Below are 22,394 nucleotides of genomic sequence, written 5' to 3' on the forward strand. Positions count from 1 at the left end.
CTCCCTTTAGGATTAATAATTTATTTATTTTATCCTAAGTCTTCTTGTCACAATTAAATGTTCATTTAATTGGCTAATTATTCCTCTTTGTGAATTAATTAATAAATGATAAATTATTAATTAATTTACCTAATTTCTAATTTCCATCAATTTCTTAATTCCTAAATTCTTAATTCTTAATTTCTAATTTTCTAATTTTCTAAATTCTTAATTTCATTTCCTCCTATTTCTCTCCTAAATTCATGGGAATGACATAGAAATTTGTCATAAATTGTCATAAATCTTTGCATAGAAATTTGTCATAAATTGTCATAAATCTTTGCATAGAAATTGTCATAAATTGTCATAAAATCCTTGCATAGCAATTTGTCATACACATGTCATAATTTTTCTATTCTTGATTTGAATTTCCATTTGAATCACTATCATGCTAATTTGTTCATCTCTCCAATTTGTCTATAAATTGGATCAATTTCTTCAATCAAGCCCCTTTATTCTTGACCCCTAATCAAACTATTGAATTTCTAATCGCTTTGTCAAATCACGCTTCAAGTATTCTTGTGTCAATGTCAATCTTGCTTTCACAATTAGGTTTATGCACTTGAAGGTGAGATCTACAACAAAACTATTTGGAGAAGAAAGAAGGACAACGGAGCCGCATGAAGGAGCATTCAAATCACATCTTTGGTTTGCTTAATTTCTAGTTTTGAATGCTTTTATTTCATGTCTCTATTGAGTGTTGTTTAGGATAGATCATTGCAATTGTGCTTTCGTGATTGAGCTGATGATTAATATATTTATATTTTCTTGTGATGATTTCCTATTTCCTAACGTACATTAATTGGTGAACCCGACGTGACTTTGTCACTAATATCATGGGTCTTATACAGGGTGTGGTATACTCGAAACCAGACTATGTCCTGTCTTAGATGGGGTACCGCATGTCCTAAAACCAGACAGCATGATCGTCTTATCAACATTTTCAACTTTTGACAATGAAGATCAAGATGTTTGTTTGATTTGTTGGAATTTGTGCATCTTATCTTTTTATTGATTTATCTTCAATCATGTTCCTATGTTGCTCAGTGATGTCACTGAGTGATTTAGAGTGACCGAGATGGTTCATGGTTCTTTTCTTTTTGGTTGTGATTGTTGTTTGTCTGCAATGTGTCTATCTTTTGCAAAAAGGGTTGCATTTCAGCTCTGGCCTTCAATGCCATGATGCTACGCATCCATTTTGCTACATTAAAAAAAAGGTTCTCACCTACAAAGTGCATTACTAAAAGCAATTTTTCTTCGTCTCTAACTGTCCTCTGTCTCATTTCTTCTTACTAACATTTCTTCCGTCCGTCTTGGTAGTCCATTTGATCCTATCATGTTCTATCATTCTTATCGATCAATTGGCCTCTTTCTTGGATGTTTCCGGCCAATTCCTCGAGGGGGCATGCATATGTCATTGTCAGCGTCTGGGGCATTTTCATTATTGTTCTTTGAAACAACGCTTAAAATCACATTGTCTCAAAGAGGGGCAAAATGTAGACACCTAAAAATGGTCAACGCTTGCGGGATCATACTTTAACATTTGCGCATTACCTCATTTTAGGTTTTTGCGTCTCATTAACATTTCTCCTATGTCACGCACTTGGTTTTTATCATTTGCGAGCATCGAGTCTTTCTTCTGCATTCGTCATTCGTCTCACTCTCAAATTTGGTCTTGTCGACAACAATCTTCAATCATGATTTTGGTCGATCTTTGTCCTTGTCAATCTTGTCATATTGCGATCGATTCGTCATCGATCCTTGTCCTTTTCAATCATATCAATTTGGTCTCTTTATCAATATTGGTCAATTTGTCAATCAATCTCAATTGTTTATCAATCAAATCAAGTCAGAATCATGATCATAATCGAATCAACATCAATTATCTTTTATCAAGACCTAATTATCATTCTCGCATTGCTAATTCATCTTCTAGGGTTTTATGATTTAATCATTTAACCTTGTTTGTCATTTCTCCCTTTAGGATTAATAAATTATTTATTTATCCTAAGTCTTCTCATTGCAATTAAATGTTCATTTAATTGGCTAATTATTCCTCTTTGTGAATTAATTAATAAATGACAAATTATTAATTAATTTACCTAGTTTCTAATTTTCATCATTTTCCTAATTCCTATTTTCCTAATTCCTCTTTTTCTAATTTTTCTAATTTCTTAATTCCTAATTTCAATTTCCTTCTATTTCTCTCCTAAATTCATGGAAATGACATAGCAATTTGTCATAAATTGTCATAAATTGTCATAAATCCTTGCATAGCAATTTGTCATACACATGTCATAATTTGCTATTCTTGATTTGAATTTCCATTCGAATCATTATCATGCTAATCTTTTCTTTTCTCCAATTTATCTATAAATTGGATGAATTTCTTCAATCAAATCCCTGGATTCTGAATTGGTAATCAGACTATCGAATTTACGCTTCTAGTACTCTTGATCAAAAATCTTGTCTACTTGCTTTCAATTGTGTGTATGCACTTGTAGGTGAGATCCACAACCAAACCATTTGAAGAGGAAAGAAGAACAATGGAGCCTCATGAAGGAGCATTCAAATCTGCTATTGGTTTGCATATGTCTTTAATTTTGAATGTTTTTATTTCATGTCTCTATTGAGTGTTGTTTAGGATAGATCATTGCAATTGTGCTTTCGTGATTGAGCTAAAGATTAGTATTTTTATATTGTTTGTGATGATTTCCTATTTCCTAACATACATTAATTGGTGAACCCGATGTGAAAACTAACCTTCTAACCTCTTTATGGTGTTTTTGAGTGCTTTCAAGTTGATTTGCAGGCCAAAAAACCCAAAACAGGGTCGTGCAGGGTTTTCTAGAGACTTCTGCGCCTGTGTGAAGCAACCTGCGCCTGTGTTGAGCATTCTGCACGTGTGTTGAAGATATTCTGTGCTTGTGTCCTGCATTCTGCACCTGTGTCCTGAGTTCTGCGCCTGTGTAAAGTCCAGAACAGGGGTAAAAATGCAATGTTTTACTTGAAATTTGTTTAGTTTTTGCATTCTATTTTCTGTGCTTTGGATTTTGGTACTAATTATCTGTGCAGAATCTTGGCATACGCATGGCAAAGACAATAAATCAAACTACTAACATGTGTTATGCAGAATCGATAGTCAAAGACAACAAATCAAACTTCTAACTTGGGTTTTGCAGGTTGCCTTGGAGAAACAACTAAACTTGGTGTTTGTCTTTAAATGTTTTAGGCACCTAGTGATTTCTAATAGGTTGGAATGAACATGTTTTTTTTTTTTTGCTTTGATTGTTGAGTGTGACATTGGAGTAGGAGAGTATGCTCTCATCCTTTTAGGGTGATCAGAAATCCAGATCTTCGATACCATGCTTTTGTCTTTGATTGTGTGTCCCCTTTAGAGGGCCTGCCTTCCCGACCCTTTTGCTTTTGCAAGCAAGTGATAATCATGAGAAGGGAACGACCCAAAGTGAGTACGGCTAGAATTCCTTGGCATTCTAACTCACTATAAAAAAATACCCGATGAGCGAAAGCTTTGAAGGAAGTGTTACGTGGGAATTGCAGTTACTTGGGAAGTGATGACCCTTGAACTCTTTCTCATATCAACATCTAAGTAGGGCCTCTTGGTCTAAATCATGCTTGCACGACTACATTTGTTTGGTATCTTGATGGGCTTAATGTCTCAATCATGCTTGCGTGACATCAAGGAGTAACACTTAATAGAAATTCTTACTACACACCTTGTTTTAGAGGCCAAAAACCCTTCTAGTTGCTTGAGAAGGACAAGTTCGGATACTTGGAAGAGATACTAAGTTCGCCATGGGGAGATTTCCATGGGGACTGATGCTTGGCTGCCCTGAGAAGTGAGTGCCGTGGAGGGGAGCCTGTGGGGTCAAGCATCTATGTATTCTCCTTGAATCCCATAACAAGTCTACCTCTCAAGTACCTAATGTCCTTGCCTACCATAATAAATGTGTGAATGAGCATGATTGTCTTGAGTCTATGTTAAAATATCTTGTCTTCTTTACTTGTCAAAAGTTGAATTGCATATCATTTCAAAAACAAGGCAAATTGATTCAAAACAAGGTTAAACACAAGAGTATTTCATCCAACAAATTTCAAAACACCTTCAAACATGGTTATCAAACATTGTTCAAAATCTTGTCTCAACATTCATGTCACTTAGATTTAGGTTCATCCTAGGTTTGCATTTTGCAAAGTCATTGTCTATTACCAAGGTTAGGTTTCACCTAAGTCATACTCCTTTGCATATCAATAAGGGTCATCCATTTGCATGTGTCCTCTTGCATTAAAGTCATACCATTGTCATACATTCATATTTGCATACCCTAGGTCTCTTCATTAGCCTTAGGTCATTATCATATCATATTAGGGTCACTTGCATAGTAATTGTCCCTTTGAATATAGTGTCAAAACTAGGTTTTGTCATACTTGAGTAATCCAAATCTTTGATAAACCCTAAGTCATTGTTAGGGAGTCTAGACCTTATCAACCTTTTCTCCTTTTGTCATTATTGTCATTTGGTCAAACCTAGCTTAGTATCCAAGCATATAGGTGAGACATTGTCAATTTGTCCTTTTGTCCTTTGAGGTCTTGGCTTCATTTCAACTTCCCAAGGTTGAGTCTTTAGGTTTGCATTCCAAAAAGTTTGTCAAAATCTTCAAAAACAACCAAAAACATAGATTGCATTCTTGCCATAGATTGCATTCTCATTCATTTAGTTTGCATTTAGTTGCATATCATACATTATCCTTGAAAAATTCCAAAAATATTGCATTTGCATAGTGACATGTCTATTGAAACAAGGTTCCAAGCACCAATGATGCAACAAAGTTTGACATATCAACCGACAATGCAATCACAATTCTATCCAACCCAACAACAAAGCAATATTGGTCAAACTTTTCATGATGATGTAAATGTCCAAATACAAAAACTAGAGGAGAAACTAGCTCAAGAAAATGAGATTTTGGAACAAAGAGTGAAAAACATTGAGAAGAATAGATCACAAATGTCCAAAATGTTTCAAAAATTTCAAGGTCGAAATCCAAAGATTGAGCCAATTGATGTAAGATCTCTTCTTGAACGATCAGACATACCAGCTCTCCTCTCACAAATAGAGATGATGAAACAATTTCAAGAAAAGAGACAACATCAATTTCAACATTATGCGCCTCCACAACAAGAACAAGAAGGTGTTTACTATCAATCACATTTTCAACCATCACAACCAATGGTTCAACCAATTGTCCAACATATTCAACCAACACAACCAATGGTCCAATTTAAACAATATGTCCAACCAACTATACAATGTCAACAAATAGTTCAACCAATGGTGGAATATCAACAAGTTCAATCAACATATCAATGTCAACAACACCAACAAAACATTCAAAAACAAAATTTGCAACAGACACCAAGCCAAATTTTGAACATGTCAAACCAATTTGATCAACATCTAGTCCAATATCAAAACATGACATCAAATAAAAAACAAGTTCAAATTCCAGGTCCAATCATGTCAAAACCTCGAAAGAAAGGTGGCTTTATTGCAATGCTCTTAAGGAAATTACCAAGTGAGTTTATTGAGGAAGATCAAGATAAAACACTTATGTCTAGCAATGCCTCATCCCCTCGCAAGCAAATTGACTCTCCAGTGGCATCTATCCCTACACCTTTAGAAGTTTCACAAGAACCTTCTATATTGTCCTCATCAAACAGTACACCCAAGGATGAAATTATCCAAGGGCTATCCATAATTGATTGCCACAATAATCCAATTCATGAGGCACATCCTTGTCATGTTTCAAAAATACAAGATCCAATGCCACCATGCACTTTATTGCCATTACCTATTTTAGAGGACCCCATTCAAAGTCCCTCTTCCTCATGTTCAAGCATTGATTCCTTGCCAAAATCCATCACAAATGTTCAAAGTGCATTTCCTTCATGCCAAACCATTGATTCCTTGTTAGAATCCTCCATGCATATCCAAAGTCTAACCCCATGTCAAGAGGATAATTTAGAGCACGAAGAAATGAGTCCTAAAGAAAATCAAGATCAAGATCCTGAAACCTTATCATCCCATCCAATTGTTGACCAGGACCCCATGTTCCCAGACACTCATGATGATTCCCCTATTCTTGTCCATCCTATCCAAAGTCCTATTGACACTCCATTCCCTAAGCAAGATCAAGATATCCCAGTCCATCCAATCCCAAACGATCCCCTTCCATTTCATGAACAAAATGTTCTTTCAAATCCCATTGGCATTCCACTTCCTAAGAAAGATCAAGATATCCCTTCCATCCTTTCCGATGATCCCATTAAAAATCAAGAGCAAAGCACCTTTAAAGAGGATTCCAATGATCTTCCTCCTTGTCAAGATCAAATTCTTCCTTTAAATCCTCCACAAGATCTTTTTGTTCCTCCATCTCCTTGTCTTAATGCTCCATATCCACTCCAAGATCTCATTCCTTTTGATGATCCCATTATTTCTCCCATTCCATCTCTTGAAGAGCCTATCATTGAACCATGTCCACTACACAATCCTAGTCCCCCTCATGATCCTAATCCCCCTCATGATTCTAACATGTCAGTGCAAGATGTTCATGAACCCTCGATATGCATAATGGGTTCTTCCACTTTGGTGCAATCCGATCCACTTCAAGATCTCATTATTTCTCTCATATCATATCCACCTCATAATGGACTCGCGTCTTCTTCCTAAAGAAAAGAGTATCCTACAAGTCAAAATATTCATAAAGGCAAAGGAGTAGACCTTCATGAGAAAGAACTCCTCAATATGAAAGAAAATGTTAAGGGTCATGTCTACACAACTCCCTCTCAAGACGTTGGTATCCCTCCATCAAAATCCAAGCATACACCATCCCCATCATACCTTCCATCCATCTTAGGTCCTTATATCCCTTCATCCTCTATGCAAGGTCAGCAAAGGCACACATCCTTGAGTAAATTTCATCCATCCATGCATTCTTTTCCCCCTCCAAGCAATTTGGATGCCAAGTGTAAAAGTCATAAGTCTAGCAATCCACATGTATTCAAGGATCAACATGTCCAATATAATCCACATGTCAAAACAAAGAACAATATGATCTATAAAGAAAAAAATATATCCAAAAGGCCACAGAGGCCCACTGAGCAAAATAAAGCAAAGTCAAAATATATATGGGTTCCTAAATCCCTTGTGCAAGCAATACACTCCAAGGAACCACAAAAGCATGAAAAATAAAAAACAATGTGGATCCCTAAGCGGCTCCTTGAAGCACAAAAGCCTAAAGAAACATCCAAATTGGCATCCAAAGTTGCTATTCCTCCATCCAAACCTTCCAAGTCTATTCCTCCACCACTTTCTTCATCCATTTTGGGCCCTTATGTCCCAAAATCCATAGTCGTTCCTTCGTCAAAATCTCAATATCCAAAATACATTTGTCCTCCATCAGTTCATCACCCCTCAAGGTGTGTGCCAATGTCGATCTTGCCTTCGTTTACACCCACTGAAGCCCAATTCTTCCAATACCCTATCCATTATCCAATGCATATTTTCCATCCATCGATCCCTTTGGTCCAATCCTTTGCATAAATCCTTGCCTTAGTTTCATATTATTTTCCATGTCCTTATCCTACCAACGTCTTTGAGCATACTTTTAAAGGTCATGGTCCATTTTTTTCAACGCTACTATCCAAACAAAAAGACGCTTGAGTCCTTCTTCCATCCCCTATCATGTGTCCATCTTCTATTGAAAAAGTCAAAATGCAAAAACAAAAAAACAAAAAAAATCAAAAAAAAAAAAAATCAAAAAAAAAAAAAGACAAAAGAAAAAAAAAGTAAAGCAAAAATAATTCGTCCACTGGTGAAAACCTGGCAAACAGGCACCTTGGGAAAGTACCGTGATGAAAACCTAGCAAACAGGCGTCATACGTAATTTATGAACTTCTTGCACACCACACTTGGGGGCAGGCCTCCTTCATATCTTATTACCCTTCACTATCCTGTCGAACCCCTGTCATTACCCTCCATTATCCTATTGTCCCTCATGTCCATTTCCTCTTTCCACCTTTGATCTTGACAAGGCTGAGGATCTTCATGAGCATCATGCATCTTGTTTGCAGCTTTCTGTCTATCATAGCTTTTGGTCATTTATCCATTTGCTTATTACAACCTTTCATCCATATTCCCTGTCTTATTGCAACTTTCTGCCACTATCCTTTAGCCAATCCCGACCTTCAGTCCATGTCCCTTATCCATTCTTGGTCTTGCTTATCCTATCCATATCTTATCACTATCCATACACTCTTTTTCATTCCTTGATCTTGATCTGACATAAGGACGCAAAATTTAAACATGGTTTCAAAAACCTCTTGACATATCCCTCCTGCCATGTCACTACTTTACATTGTCATACCTAGTCTCTTGTCCCATCACGCAATAGCCCTTGGAAATTGCATCCGCGTTGTCTCCATAATAAAAGGCCTTTGTCTTCCCACTATCCACCATCATTTCAGCAAGCCTATTTATTCACCTATCATATTCCTTGCCTTGCTAGACACTGGGGGCAAAATCTTAAAAATCAAATAATGTCTTGAAATAAATCATAAAAATTGAAAAAATGTCCTTAAAAAAATCTCTAAAAATTGAAAAATGTCCTGAAATAATCCAAAAAAATCAAATAATGTCCTGACCTAATCCAAAATCAAAAAAAATTGAAAAATGTCTTGAAATAAAAACAAAAAATCATATAAAGTCCTGAAAAAAAAATGAACAAAAACATTTCAAAACATTAAAATCTAAAAAACAAGCATTTTTGTCAATAAAGGATCCCTTGTTGTGCATAAGATAGATCACTGAGTATACATCCAACGATAGGTAATTAATCACAACACTACGCTTTTAATGATATCATGCGTAAACAGATGAACTTTTTCACTCAAACCAGACATTCAAACTGATCACAATTGTCATATCACTCGAACGTCAACATCAATATCATTTGTCCTTGTCACCACTATCATGAGTTTTATACAGGGTGTGGTATACTCGAAACCAGACTGTGTCCTGTCTTAGACGGGGTACCGCATGTCCTGAAACCAGACAGCATGATTGTCCTATCATCACTTTCAACTTTTGACAATGAAGATCAAGATGTTTGTTTGATTTGTTGAAATTTGTGCATCTTATCTTTTTACTCATATATCTTTGGCTTCGATCATGTTCCTATGTTGCTCGATGATGTCACTGAGTGATTTAGAGTAACTGGGAGGGTTCATGGTCCATTTCTTTTTGTTGTGATTGTTGTTTGTCTGCAATGTGTCTGTCTTTTGCAAAAAGGGTTGCATTTCAGCTCTGGCCTTCAATGCCATGATGCTACGCATCCATTTTGCTACATTAAATAAAGGTTCTCACCTACAAAGTGCATTAGTGAAAGCAAGTTTTTCTTCGTCTCTAACTGTTTTCTGTCTCATTTCTTCTCACTAACATTTCTTCCGTTAGTCTTGGCAGTCCGTTCAAACCTATCATTTTCTGTCATTCTTATCGATCAATTGGCCTCTTTTCTGGCTGTTTCCGGCCAATTCCTCGAGGGGGCATGCATATGTCATTGTCATTATCTGGGGCATTTTCATTATTGTTCTTTGAAACAACACTTAAAATCGCATTGTCTCAATAACATCTATATGCTTTTCTTTCATTAGAATAACTAAGAATTATTCCTTCATCACATTTAGGTTCAAATTTTTCAATGATACCATCTCTCCAGATATAAAATTTACTACCGAAGATTTTGAAATACTTAGCTGTAGGTGTATTGCCAAACCATAATTCATAAGGTATCTTACCGGTATCTTCTTTGATATGTACTCCGTTGAATGTATAGACTATTGTGCTCATTGCTTCTCTCTAGTACATATGAGGTATATTAGCTTCCACCATCATTGTTCTAACAACATCCAAGATAGTTTTGTTCTTCCTTTCCACAACTCCATTTTGTTGAGGTTTCTGGGGAGCAGAAAATTGTCTCCTTATACCATGCCTTTCACCAAAAGTTATTAAACTTACTAGAAGTGAATTCCCCACCATGATCTGACCTTAAGCATTTAATCTTCAATCTTGTCTCAATATCAACTTTAGCTTTAAAGATTTTAAATTTTTCAAAAGCCCAGGAGCATATTTTCCCTTAGAAAAGTAACCCACATCATTCTAGAATAATCATCAATGATTAGCATAAAATATATATCACCTTGAAAACTTTTAACTCTAGCAGGGTCACACAAATCAGTATGAATAAGATCAATAACATCATTATATTTATCTTGTATACTCTTAAAAGAGGTTTTGACCTATTTTCCAATTTGACATTCCCTACATACCGAATTCTAGGGCTTCACAATCTTAGCTATAACTCTATCTGCCTTAGTTAAATTGATCTTCACAATGCAATCAAAATTCACATGACACAACTTTTTATGCCATAACAAAGCCTCATCAATTTGTGCAATCAAACATATCTTTTTACCGGAATTCAAATAAAATATATTACCTTTTGTTAGAGTACCAGTTGCAATCTCCAATCCGGATTTGTTAACGATTTTGCATTTTCCATCCTTGAATTGTAATTGAAATCCCTTATCCACCAATTGTCCTACACTCAAATGATTATGCTTTAAACCTTCAACATAATAAACATTATCAGTATTGTTCTTACCATCCAAAGATATAGTTCATTTTCCTTTGATCATACATGCTTTGTCATCTCCAAATATAACTAAACCACCATCAAATTCTTGCAAAGATAGAAACTTCTTTTTATCTCCAATCATATGATGTGAACATCCATTATCAATTACCCATTCATCCTTATCTTCAATTTTAGTAGCAAGTGCCTTCTCTTCCAGGTAAAATCTCATCCAATGCTGGAACATCTTCCTTGATAGCCAAGAACACCCATTCCTTCCCATTGCCAAAACCACTAGTAGAGTTAGGTGTTGGTTCATCATCAGAATCAGTCACACCTTCCTCATCTACTATGTAGCATAATTTATCTTTGTTTTTCTTGTACTTATACTTGTTAAGATATCCAGAGTTAGGATTAAAAGATCTTCTATCTCTCTCTTCAAATATTCAATTCCTTTCAGGACATCTAGAAGCAAAATGACCTATCATATTACATGCAAAACATTTAAAAGGTGCTTTTCCTTCATACTACTTCCTATCGGTCCTTTAGGTACTCTTATAGAAAATAGGGCTTCAAGTTGCTCAAATTCTTCATCTTCTCTCTTCATATCATCCAATTCCTTTGCATATAAAGCTTTCTAATCTTCCTTGTCGGTTGATGATGTAGATGCATGAAAAGGAGGTTTAGACTTCACAGATCTAGAAGGTCCAAATTCTTCAAGCTCAAAAGTAGATAGTTTCCCAACTAAGGCATCTCTATTGACATAAGTATTAGCCATTGTTCTCAACTCATTAATTGTAGTAGCCTTCATCTTGTAAGCCAATGGTAAAGCTCTTAGAACTTTAGAAATAATTTCATCTTCACTCAGAGTTCCACCACAACATTGAACTCCCATAACAATCTCATTTACCCTTTTCATGAATGCAGTAATCCTTTCATCTTCTTCCATCTTCAGGTTTTCATATCTCACCTGGTAACCATCAATTTTAGCAATTTTAACAGTAGGGTTACCTTCATTAAGAATCTCCAAAAATCCCATATAGCATTTGCAGTTGATTTCTCAGTTAATCCCATAATTTGCTAATCAGAAAGTGCACACAAGAGGGCTTCTCTTTATCTACAATAATTCTCAAGTTCCTTATCCAGGTTTTCTGGAGGAGGATTTCCAGATGCCGGATTATGAGGAGTAACACCATTCTGTATGATTTCCCAAATTTACTTGCTGAGACATCTCAAATGAGTCTCCATCCGAATCTTCCATACTCTGTAATTTGTTCCATCAGGCCTAGGAATTTCTCTCCAAAAGATAGTAGTAGATGAACTTGAACTGTTAGTTGCCATAGGATCTTCCTCAAGCAGTTAAGCTTCTACATAGAGGACCAATGCTCTAATACATATTGTTAGACAGTTCAAATAACCAAAAGATAATTGAGAGGGGGGGGGGGAATTAGTTGTCTCAGATTACCAGAATATTAAGAAATGAAAACTTTAATATTAGAACACAATAGATCATTACTGGAATGCATAAACCAAATAAAAAAATAGCAGATAAACCAATTAAGCATAAACAATAATCAGAGAATAAATACCATCCACATGACACTAAGATTTGTACGTGGAAAACCCAGTAAAGGGAAAAACCATGGTGGGAAGCCTACCCACAGTCAGATAATACTTTTGTAGTAAGAATGTGAATTACAATTGAGGATCCCACACTTGTAAGAAGGCCAATATCCTAGAGCGCACTTCTCATCACAAAAGGAGTCTCACTGACTACATAGAAATCAAGACTACAATCCAGAAGAAAGAATGAACTACAAAGATATCATCTCCTATGCCTGAGTACAGTTTTGGTTAAGCTCAATACTGGAGGACTAAATTCTCTTACATAAACCCAAATCGATCACCAATGATCGAATAAATCATCTGCTTGAATGATTATTACATTATTCGCTCATAAACATCTTTGTCCTTACCACACCTATGATCTACAATGAGAGCTTACATCATAAATATATAAATCCTCGATGAAAAACAACAAGGTCGGTCACAAGACAATAAAACAATTACATGATTATAAAACATGTCTTCTTGAGACCAAACAAATAATATCCAACCCATAAAACATCTTGAAAATGCATCGAAAAGTATAATCCACACGTTACATCAAGTCAGTCCATAACCTAGATAAATCGGGACCCAATTTAGGTCCATACACGCTAAAGCGATGATCCCAATCAACCAATTCTTGAACACTATCACCATTAGCATCCCGAATCTCCACTAGAAGCCGCACCAACACACTTATGCATAACATCAAAGATCTTCAATAAAGCTCTGTCGGTGAAACACTCGCCGGAACAACAAACGAAGCTTACTAGCACACAGGATAGCATCCGATCACCATAACAAGACCAACTGACTGCACATGAATTGAGTAGCATGAATAAGACAATTCCATAACCCAAACATACCCGAGCATACCAGATCATACTGAATCTAATCCAACCAGAAGCCAAAAAACCTACCGGGACTAGAAGGAAACCGGTAAAGCAACCAAAATAGCTGGTGTTGCCATCAATGACAAAACAACAATGCAACACATAATCAATTCCTCCAAATGGCCAACAATGTATATATATACATATATACATATATGTATATATACATATATTCATCTATATACATACATACATATATATATATATATGTATTTACATGTGTATATATATACATATGTATATACATGTATATATACATATACATATACATTCTCGTATATGTGTGTTCATTCTTCTTCTTTTTTGCATTCTTTCATATATATATATATATGTGTGTGTGTGTATGTGTGAACACACACATATATATGTATATATATACACATATATATGTGTGTATGAATATATGTGTATATATTTAAGTTGTTCATATATACACACACACATTTGTATATATATTTATGTAGAGGTTTATACACTTTCATCTATGTATGTGTAGTGTCATAAAATTGCGACCCTAGCAGTTTTTTATCACATTAGGGTCCTCACACATGTGAAATTGAATCCCCTAGCCTGATTGGAGACCAGAGATTGCTCAACCCCCAAAAAATTTATCTCCCTTGCCCTTTGCACTACCTAACCTGCATCATGTCCTACAAAAAAAGGGTAGGATAGGGGCATGGTCCCCTTGTTCCTTACCCTGTTTTGGGGTAGGACCCTTCCTAAGTCTAAATTGAAGGTTGTGCAGTGAGCAGAAAAACTTCCCCGATGTCAGCCTGTGACGAAAATCAGTTTCATTAACCCTAATTGACAAGTATAAAAGTTTGCATTTTCCATCTCATTTGCATAAGTTCAATAAGGTGAAAATTTGTGATCAAGTGTTCAAGAGTATTCATGTATTCAAGCATCCCTTACAAGCATTGAGCATCTCAAGTCTCCCTTCAAGGCTAGGTGTTGCATTCAAGTCAATGATTCAACCATTGAAGAGGAGATCCATTTCAACATTCAACTTCATACAAGCATTTCTATCAACATTTCTATCACAACCTCCCTTGAGGTGATTTACATTTCAGTCTTCCATTTACATTTACTTGCAAGTACCTTCGTTCATTACTTGGTTAATTCCAAAATTGGGGTTTTACCTGAAGGCAAATCCCCAATCCCAACCCCCTTTCCTCTCTTTTCTATGTGCAGGTTGCAGGTACACAACTATACTTTTTTATTTGGACTCCATTTGCAGAGGTAGAAAAAACCTTTTCATTTTGTGGATTTTTCGGAGGACTGTGTACACTTTCGCCACATTCCAGGAAAATTTTCCTCAAATTTGCAGTGTGGCTTTGTCTCGACATATTACTACTAAATCCAGGTGCACATCTTCATCCCACACTCCAATCTTGAGTTATTATTAGTTCTTCATCTCTTTTCACTTAGTCTTAATACATAATTCAATCAATTCCTTTCCATTCCGAGTAGAAGAGGGGATTGACTTATCATTCTCATTTCATTCAGAATTCTATGTTCTTTTTTGGAGGTTGAATCTAGTGAATTTCCCCCCCCCCCTATTCCAATGTAATGCATGAAAATTGTTTGGAGGGAAATCCGTAGTGAAACTCTAATCTCTCCTTGGAGGGAAATGGTAGCTTTCCTCTTGATCTCTCATTCACACATTTTTCACCCACCATTACATTTTGGTGACCATTATAGTATGTGTATATATATATTTATTTGTGTGTGTGTGTGTGTGTGAGTGAGTGAGAGAGAGAGAGAGAGAGAGAGAGAGAGAGAGAGAGAGAGAGAGAGAGAGAGAGAGAGAGATGGATGTGTACACACACACACAAATATATATATATACATTTTATTTTTCCATTTTTTTTCCTTATAGTTTCCTCTTGTTTTCTTTTTATTTAATTGTTTTGTTTTCTAGTATCAATTTTTTCTTCCTTCCTTGGTTTTTGTGTTCCATCCTTTTAACTTTGTGTTATTCTTCCCCCTCTCTCATCATTTTTATCTTGCATTGGTCTTCAATTTTACACATATTTTCTCCTACAGCTCTATCATCCTGATGATGAATCACAGAGTGTGATTCGAAACGTTGATGCAAAAAAAATTCTGCACAACTGAATCTAGAAGCATATGAATTTAGCATGGATTGTGGAAATATTCTCTCTCTAAAACATTTATGGATTGTCAAAATTTCAATGAACATTGTAATTAAGGAGTAAATTGTATTTTTATCAAATGACCTACCATATTTTATTAATATTTTTTTCTTAAATATAAATTATAGTATTAAATAATTATACAACATTTTAGGATTAAAAAAAGTACTAGGTGGATAAATGAAATTGTTTTAAACAATTAAATGTAAATTGATGGAATTTCTAATTTAAAAAATTATGATAAAGAAATAATCTGGATGTTATTTATCATTTAATTATATATGTATATGAATTTAATGTTCTTTGGATATTGCTGTAATGGTGAAAAATTAGGGTTTCACCATAAGAATGTGTAAAACCACTAATTTTTTCTTAAAAGACCATTACATTAAGGAGGAAAGGAATCTAATAGATCTAGCCTCTAGGATTCATATTCTGATCATATTCCTAGTTCTTATGATAGGAATATATCCTCCTTAGATTAAATTGAATTGTTAAAGATGTTGAAATTAGGGTAAATCGGAGAATATTGAAGTGATCAGGTATAAAAAATGAGCTACAACCATCACATAGAGCCACAAACCTGGATATGATAAAAGTAATATGATTTGGAATTGTTCCTCAAAATTTAGCCTAAATTGTTGGGACCATGGTGGTGATCATGATGGTCCTTCTAACTTTCCATTGTAAGAAAGGGAACTTGTTCATCTCTGTGAATACTCTTGGTCCTCCTGAACATAGTTCTGTACCTATTCCTACACACAGTGAAAAGGGGAAAAATGGTTGGGAATAGGGGTTTGCCTAAGTCAAACCCTAGTTTAAGAATCAACCTTAAATGAAATAATGCAAGCATTAAAATAAATACTGGAAAGATATACCTTAAATATGCAATTGTTGATGATAATGCTTTTCTTCTTGAATGTAATCAAATATGTTGTATGAAATGATATGAACATGAAAAAACCCTAATCACACACACATGTTTACATAGAAATGATGTAATTTTTCTCCACAAGGGTTGAATGAAGAATATGTAGCCTTGAAGATCTCTAAAAATGCTTGATAATGAGTTCTTCATGAATGAAATGAATTGATTGCTTGATTGAATTATGTGGAGTCTTAGATTCAATTAGGCTGATCAAATGTCTTTATATAGGGGTATCTAGGTAATTTACTAATTAGGCCGACCTCCAATGGTCATGTAGAGCCATGGAGATGAATTCCCACTAGAGGGATAGGATCCCTTCCCTAATTCAATATTGGGCCCCACTAAGAGGGACCATGACATTAGGTGCCATAGTTCAGGACGAAGGTGCTAGGTGCCATGGTTCAAGACCAAGGTGCTAGGCATCATGGTTCTTCTTAGAAAGGGACCACAATGAAGCCTTAGAGAGAAGGGTGCCCCAGTAGGGAGTCCATTGGTGGGTGTACATGGCATCATAACTAGATAATGGGCATAAAACAAACTTAGACAAGCGATGAGAATATGACATGCTAAAATAGGGGCACAAACATGAGGTTTAAATTGGCTTGACGATAATTTACAACACCAAATTTAGCCCTCATTTTAACGGGAGTATGATCCTATCAAAATAATTGTGGTAAAGTATATGAAAGATGAAAGAGAGGAACAATTAGGAGTGCAAGCACAAGGAGTATAAGAAATCACTAATTTTGAGGAACCAAGACCCCAATCTTAGGATCTTAACTCAATCACATCTAAATGCACACAAAACAAGATTAAAAAAAAAAGAGAAAGGAAAAAAAAGACAAAAGGTAAAGAGACACACAACACACAAAAGCTAAAAACCAAAAACAAGACCTCAAGTCAACTAGCCAAAGAGACCTTGATATCAAAATATCTCAACCACTAATATCATTCTTGAAAAATGCCATCTCAAGAACATAAGTGATCACATAAAAAGAGAAAGAGCACACTTCATCCATGAACTACAAATAGAAAAACTATGAGCTCATGAGATGAAAAGGGAGAGGCATGGATACACATTCTAGATGTGTTTTTCTAGGCGATCCATGAGAAGAAGAGTGATAGAAGACATGAGACATTCTAAGTGTGTTTTTCTAGGTGATCCATGTTGGGGAGGAGAGTAGGAATAGTCTTTTTTTTTTTAAAGTTCCACTCATCCCCATGTGTGTGTGCAAGTGATGTCTAGTTTCAGGTGTTAAGCATCCCATATAAGAGTTTGTTTTCTCTGGTTTTGAGCATGCAACAACCTGTGTAAGACTTGAAATACAAATGCAAATGTGTGTCTGACATCTCGTGTAAGAGTTTTTTTGCTATGGTTTTGAGTATGTGTAACCTCGTGTAAGACAAATATATCCTTTCTTTTGAGAACATCTTGTGTAAGAGTTTGTTTTCTCTAGTTTGGGGCATGAAGCATCTCATGTAAGAGTTTGTTTTCTTTGGTTTCGATAATAAACACCTCATTTAAGAAATAAAAAAATATAGTACAATATAGTACAAAGAGGACAATATGTATGCCCAACCTTAAGATGTCAGCATAGCCCTATGTTGATCTATTAAGGAAGCTAGAAACAAGGAAACCCACCTTCAACACCAATGAGATATCCTTTATATAACAATGTTCATAAATCCAAGTTAAAGAAGCAACACTCTTATAAGCAAGGATAAGATAGTTGAAAAAGACATATCTTGAAACAAGTGTAAAGAGGATCCTTCGAGGAGAAGATATCTTTTCTCAGAAGACATCTACCTCCAAGAGGATTTTCTTGAACAAAAATAACGTCTTCTACCAAAATAAGGGGAAGAAGAACAAGAATGTCTACCTTCCTCCTATTTCTAGGTGAAAGGGATTCTTGATGAAGGATGACACACTTTTGACCCAAAGTTAAGGGTTTGTTTAAGATAGATATACATTGCAAAGTGAGCGGTTGTAGTCAAGGATTCATACCTCTTACATAAGAGAGAATCCTTGAGCAAACAAACAACTGCACACAAGGAGTGACATCAAATTATAAGCAAACACAACTCAACAAACAAAAAGTGGATCCTTAGAAAGGGTAAGAGAAAGATCAATGCCCCCCAAGTGTAGGGACAATGAGAAAAATTAACAATCTCCAAGGAGATATTAGACACAAGAAAATGCATAATATACTCACATGAAGGAATATTCCACGCAAGAAAAGACATTAAGATATGTAAAATGCAACTCTAAAGAAGAGGCAATCTTGAAAGAGAAAAAAGAAAGAATTAGATAATGGATCACAAATTCCCCTAAGGAGAGATTAATCATAAGATATATATCATTCCATTAAAGAAAGGACATCATAACACTAAAAATGTAACCCCTAAAGAGAATAGTGAAACCTTAGATATAGATAAGAGATAAGATAAAAGATGCAAGAATAAATTATGTTTCTACCCCAATATGTTTTTAATTGAAAAATAATTACCTCTTATGACAAAGAGCCCCCAATGAAGTTAACCACTTGTGTCATAGGGTGAGGAGCAACATGGAGGGTGAATGAAGTGCTAAGGCACTACCTCTTTAGCAAAGAAGAGTGCAAATTGGTTGTAAGGGCTATGCGAGGTCTATCATATTGTTCTTGAACAAATGTTTTGAATGCTTTACAATTTACAAGAGAATGAGTATAACTACAATGAAAAAGACAATGTGCACCACCTTCCTTATGCTTAGGATTGTGATTAATTTTAATAAAAGAAAAAAAATATTCTTATCATAATTCAATGTTGGCAAGTGATACTAGAAAGATGATCTAATGTTATCATTGATGGCAACTAATACTAATGCACTCATTTGCATAGCTCAATTTGATCATACCGAAGTCAGACTGAGTCTTGGTTAAGTCCGAAAGACTAGAAAATAGAGTATTTGACTGAGAACAGGTTGATCAATCCGTTCTTCAATAAATGTTTATAAATTGTGTTGTAGATCTTAGGGAAGCATTATGGATGTGTTATCTACCATATTCTAGGTTTGTGGCATCTAGTGTTGACTCATGGTTGAGTTAGATGGTCCGATGTGTTGGTTCTTAGTTTGGCAGAGTAGTTTAGAAGTATTGTGTAAATAATCATTGTGTGGATTATGTGGATTGATTTTGGTTCTCAGTATGTGATCCTGGCATGTTGTTAGACAATTTTTGTTATGTGTGGTTAATTATTTTGGTCCACATATGCATTGGAGATCGAATTGAACCGACTCGGTGTACATGTTTTGTTATTTTGTTGTGTTGACAAGTCGATATAAAGACATGTTAAATCTGGTTGCAGATATACAAAAGTGGCTATTTTGGTTATTTTGGTAGGCGAGTATCAAGTGAATTTTATGAATAATTGTGTTGGCAAAATTTCTTGTATGCGGATTGAAGTTTTATGCTCCAGAGTGCACCAAAGCAACATATAAGAGTAGAGTGTGTTGCAGAATGTGCAGTTTGATATATGAGCTTAACCACAACTATTTCCAGGCATTTGTAGATGTTATTTATTATTTCAAACACTTCAAATATCCATTGTAATATATTTATAAGGCAGTGATCCTTTTGGGGTTGTAGCCCTTTTTGTAATTTGAGAAGTGAGCTCTAGGTAGTGTGCTTGAATGCATGTGCATTTCCCATTGTAATATTTCTATACTTCTAACAGAGTATATTAATATTGTGGGTTTCAATCCCACCATGGTTTTTCCCTTAACCGGGTTTTCCACGTATAAATATTGGTGTTATGGTTTTGTTATTGATTGCCTTGTGTTTCTGCATTTTTCTTTTATTCATTTGCATTAAGTAGTTGAAAGGACAAATTAGTAAGGTTAAAAATTGCAAAACAGTGATTAACACCCCCCCCCCCCCCCCCGTCCCAGTGTTCATTGATTCCAATAATTGGTATCAGAGCCTAGTTCGTCAAAAGAAGCCTAACAAATTTAGGAGGATCTAGGAAGGTGAATAAATGGATTCCGGTAGTATTCAACATCAACTTATTGTGGCACTTGAGGATTTTTATCAAGCCCAAGCCGAGGTTCGGTAGATGAAAATGAATTGTAGAGATGTTGAAAGCTTCATCCAATCATTGAAAGATCAGTTGAACAAGTCAAGAGAGAAGAGAAAGGAACTTTTTAATAAGCTAAAGGAGAAATAAAACCAAAGCATTGATGATCAAGCCTTGAAGGAGGTAAAAGCAAAAGTAGCTAAGGCTACTAAAGTTGCTAAGAAGAAGTCATTCGATGGAGACAATCCAAGTAAGAAGCCAAAAACCTCTGGAATAGACACATTAATCAAGAAAGTAATATTTACAGTTAAACTTCCTATGTCATTAGATGAAATTGTGAATGAGGTTTATACTCCATCTTTTCCAGAAGTGCAGTCTATTGATTAGGGAGAGGTGAATGATTCGGAAGATGCCAGGGCCAAGGACATAGTGGATAAGGGTGAAGGAGAAGCATATGAGGTTGAGGATACTCAGAATCCTCTGGTTGTCATTGATGCAATCCCACCTAAGGTTGATGCAGAGAAGGTTGAAGTCAAAATTGAAGTTGATACTGAGGAAGCAAGAGACATTGTAGGGGGAGTGAAAGGAAAGAAGATAATTACTGATCCGAATTTCATTCAAGGCCCCATAAACCTTGCCACTTTGTCTCCTATTCAGAATGTTCAATTAGATTTATTTCTCAGGCCAAGGCAACTGAGGATTTGCTGAAGTCTCACACTGAAGACAGTGAGTTTCTTACCCTTGCATTTGGTGTTCTTGAAAAGTTAATGACCATATTTCGGAAGAGCACATCTGACCTTCCATATAGACAACTGAAGAGGTTGATAATTTTGGTGGACACTCATTTTGAGTCTTTGGAGAAATCAACTGAAGTGAAGGTCCACAATGAGTTCAATTCAAAAAGGCTCCGAATATTGAAGATGATGATTATTGATGATAGAGCCACATTAGATGCTTGTGTCAAGAGTATGCAAGATGAATTATCTGAAGGTGGCAAAATTTACCAACTATGCCTATCATTATCAAAGTTCACTAAGGATATTGAGGAGAAGTTTAAGGAGCATGAGGATCAATAAGCTTAGATATCTCAGTCACTTCATCCCCTGTCAATTTCCATGAGTAGTCAAGAAGATCAGGTAATACCTTTAGTTGATGAAATCAGGAGTTTGAGCCATGAAAAGGAAAGAATTATTAGCAGAGTTGGAGAGATGCGAAGGCTCATCACTCCCAAGTTGGAAATCATGCTATGTGCATTGAAGGATGCTCAGGCCGCAAGTGAAGCCTTGGACCTTAAGTTGATAGAATTGTAAGCCTATCTGTTCAGTGGTCTCATATCTATCTTGAAGTGCCTCAAGAAGGGCTGGGATAGCCATTTGGATTCATCAAGAAGAACACTTTTGCAGATATCTTCAAGTTCTTGTAAGGTCTATTTGTATATATGCCTCTTTACAAAATTTTGTGTATACTTTTGGATTCCAGAACCCCATCTTTGCCATTGATGTTAAAGGGGAAGTGTAGGAGAGTGAAAAATGTTGATCTTAGGGAGAGTTTTTGACTTTTGAAGTCCGGTTGTTAGATCTTGGGTTGCAGTATATAGTGTTTTGGTTTTGGTTCTGATAGTCATTTTTCACTAAGTGTTGACATCAATGCCAAAGGGGGAGATTGTTGGAAAGATACATTGCATAAATGATCCAATATTGTCATTGATGACAACTGATGCTAATGAACCCATCTATATAGCTCAAATTATTCATATCGGAAGTCAGATTGAGTCTTGGTTAAGTCCAGAAGGATGGAAAACAAAGTATTTGACAGAGAATAGGTTTATTGATCCGTACTTCAATATAGGTTTATGTCTTGTGTTGTGGATCTTAGGGAGGCATTATGGATGTGTTATCTACCATATTCTAGGTTTGTGGCATGTGGTGTTGACTCATGGTTGATTTAGATGGTCCGGTGTGTTGGTTCTGAGTTTGGCAGAGCAGTTTAGCACTATTGTGTATAT

The sequence above is a fragment of the Cryptomeria japonica genome, chromosome 2 (genome assembly GCF_030272615.1).
Source record: "Cryptomeria japonica chromosome 2, Sugi_1.0, whole genome shotgun sequence".
In the NCBI taxonomy this organism is placed as follows: domain Eukaryota; kingdom Viridiplantae; phylum Streptophyta; class Pinopsida; order Cupressales; family Cupressaceae; genus Cryptomeria; species Cryptomeria japonica.